This window comes from Tupaia chinensis, unplaced genomic scaffold (assembly GCF_000334495.1).
Source record: "Tupaia chinensis unplaced genomic scaffold, TupChi_1.0 Scaffold000522_1, whole genome shotgun sequence".
NCBI lineage: Eukaryota > Metazoa > Chordata > Mammalia > Scandentia > Tupaiidae > Tupaia > Tupaia belangeri.
In genome coordinates, this window is record NW_006160035.1 from 36,098 (window position 1) to 39,388 (window position 3,291).

Genomic DNA, 3,291 nt, shown 5'->3' on the forward strand with positions numbered 1-3,291 from the left:
TGATAAAACTATAAAATTATCTTCAACACATAGTACCAAATTTCTTTGTTCCATTAATGCCTTGCCTCTCTATTTTTCTTCTAAATGTCCTTCCTCAGACTCTACTCTTTCACACACACTATATCTGGTATTCACTTCCATTTATTGTGTTTCTATATCTTTTAGTCAATCAGTTTCAGTCACAGAGTGCAGATACTCAGTATATATTGAGAAGGGACATACAATGTCTCTCCTTCATAGCATGGCTTGCTTCGCTCAGCAGTAAATCTTCCATATTCTTCCACTTACTTATTGCATGTTTAAAAAAATAATGAGAATAAATAATCCTAATCTTAAAAAATGATGAAAAGTTATTGGATGATGATGTTATGGATAGTAATGTCTTTGTCTTGATTAATATGCATGGTAATCATGCTGGAAAAAGAAATGTAATACACATTAAAGATATATGTGATTCAATGTAATATTAAAAAAGATTATGATAAATAAAATTAAATAAAAAATAAATATTATTTTAACAAAAATGCACATAAGTAATTTCTCCTCTCATACTGTAAGAAAATGTCTTTCCTTCCATTTATATATTCATTTCCTTTCTCCCAGTCAAAACATTGGTTTCTGTTCTTGGTTTCTTTTAGATATCAGTTATAATATCCACTGATTTTGTCATTAGTTAAATAATTTTTTAAAATTTTGCTATATATGTGTGCTCACTGAAGAGAGACAAAGGGAGAGAAGAAAAGTGAGGAAGCATCCCTTGAGGGAGGATAGCCATGCCACAGTCCCTTCTCCTCCATTCTTCTTGGGATTTGGGGCATGCACATACATGTGCCTGACATGTTTTCCAAGTCACTGGGTCTAGAACTGAAGTAGTACATTTGGCCATATTGGAATCCAGCCAGCTTTACTACCACATCACTCGCTGCTAGCCCTAAAGAAGTATTTTAACATGCATTTTTTTCTTTTCTTTTCTTTTCTTTTCTTTTCTTTTTTTCTTTTCTTCTCTTTTCTTTTCCTTTCCTTTCCTTTCTTTTCTTTTCTTTTTTTTTCTCTTTTTAAATTTTTTTAGGTTTTTTCCCAAAGGGTGTTTGTGCTTACCATAGAGACAGAGATAGGGAAAGTGAAAAATCACCTCCCATGGGAATGGTCATGTCTCAATTTCTTTTCCTCCATTCTCCTCTTAGGATTTTGGGCACATCCTCACATACTCCTGGCATGTTTTACAAGCTGCCAGATCTGTGACTTAAACTGTTTAGGAGGCCATGTGGAATTCAGTGTCTTAACCACCACACCACTTGCTGGGCCCTTAACATGCATTTATATCTCTGTGAACATCATTCTGTCATAGGTAGACACCCAGATATGAATGGGCAGCCCTGAAAGAAGGGCAAAAGGACATCTGCCTCATTAATCACAGTTTATCAGAGTATATGACCAGACTTTCTCCAAGGACTCTTTCCTCCCTCCTGGTTTCTGAGGCTGGGAAGGATAAACTGGTCTTATTTTAAATGCATCACCCAAGCTTTCTTTAAAGAGCTTATGAAAGGTTGTTATCTTTCTCCCTGCATTTGTAAGTATTTACTGGGGCAGTAAAATGATATGGGCCAAATCATCCTTATGTGAATGCTCATACCTTCAAATTCCACTCTGGGCATGTATGATAAAGCAATTAGATTTCGGGAGCAGCAGTTAGCGTAATGGCTATGTCGTTGGACTCCCATGTAGTCGACCGCAGTTCATATTCCGGACCCCGTGGCTTCAAACTCACCCTGGGCGCATGTGCGTGCATGCCCAAGATCCCGAGAGGAAAATGGAGAAGAAGGGATTGCAGCATGGCCATTCCCCCGTGGGATGATTTCTCGCTTTCTATCTCTCTGTCTCTCTCTGTCTGTCTGGTGAGCGCACGTGCCCTATAGCAAAAACCTCTCCAAAAAAAAAAGCAATTAGATTTCATACCTGAGGAAAAGTATGCAAGTACAGATAAAAGCATGCAAATTCTAAGGAAACAGCTACAATGACAGACCTCCCCTCCTAAATATTCGTGATAAGACCCCAAGATAAAAATAATACCTAACCCCATTCCCAGCAGTTTTTCCTTAGGCAGTTGCCCACCCACATGCCTTTCTGGCATGGTGTATTTTTTTTTCTGTTAAAAATCCTCAATTCCCTGACACTAGTAGATGGCATACTAGTTATGTCACTAGACTTCCACATGGCTGGCCATAGTTCGAGTCCCAGGCCTGGCGGCTTGAAACTCACACTGACCGTGAGTGCATGTGTATCCAAAATCCTGCGAGGAGAGTGGAGGAAAAAGGACTGTGGTTTGGTCATCCCCCTGGAGGGTGATTTCTTCCTTTCTGTCTCTTGATCTCTCTGGCAGGTGCATATGCCATATAGCAAAAATCTCTCTAAAAATAAATCCTCAATTCCCTGTTAAAAAACTCTTTTCCTGCTTTACTCTTATTTGTTTTTCATTCTGCATCTCATGGCAAGTTTCTTATCTTAGAGGCCTAGATCCAAAGAACTGAGTATTTCATACAACACAGCTCAGCTCTTCTGTCTGATAACAATGCCTCTCTCTCTCTCTCTCTACACACACACACACACACGTATATACCTTATATACCTTTTTTCCCCTGTTTGTCATTCTTTTAGCACATACCAATATGTCCAATTGATTCTTCTACCAGGCTGTGGTAAATACCTATGACAGAGAAGTGTACCACAGGCAAGGTTGAAACCTAACTGTGTTTTCTTAGCTCTCCCAGGATAACCCAAAGCACCAATAGAACTCTCTTGACTTTGTTTCTCATTTCAATTTTCTCTTTGGCTAATTATTGTATTTTGTTATACTTACAGCTGATAAGCCAGTCCCCATTATTGACAAGAATTACTTAAAGCTTGTTGTTTGTTTTTACATTTACTGTTAATGATAGGATAAAATTTAGATAATATAAAATTTGACATATTAACCATTTTTAAAAGTTTGCCAGAGAGCATGTGTGTTCACTGGAGACAGACAGAGGAAAAGAGGGAAAATGAGAGAGCACATTCCTTGGAGGATGGTAACATTACCATCTTTTCTAATTCAAGACTTTGGCCATACATACACATGTACCTGTAAAGTTTCTCAAGCACCCAGATCTGGGACTAGAATCACACTATCAGCCATGTGGCAGCCAGCTGTCTTAACCAGCACACCATCGGTTGTCCACATATTAACCTTTTTATAGTGAGTGATACTTTTCATAGAAATCTCACACCTAATAATTGTTCAATTTTTATTCTTTT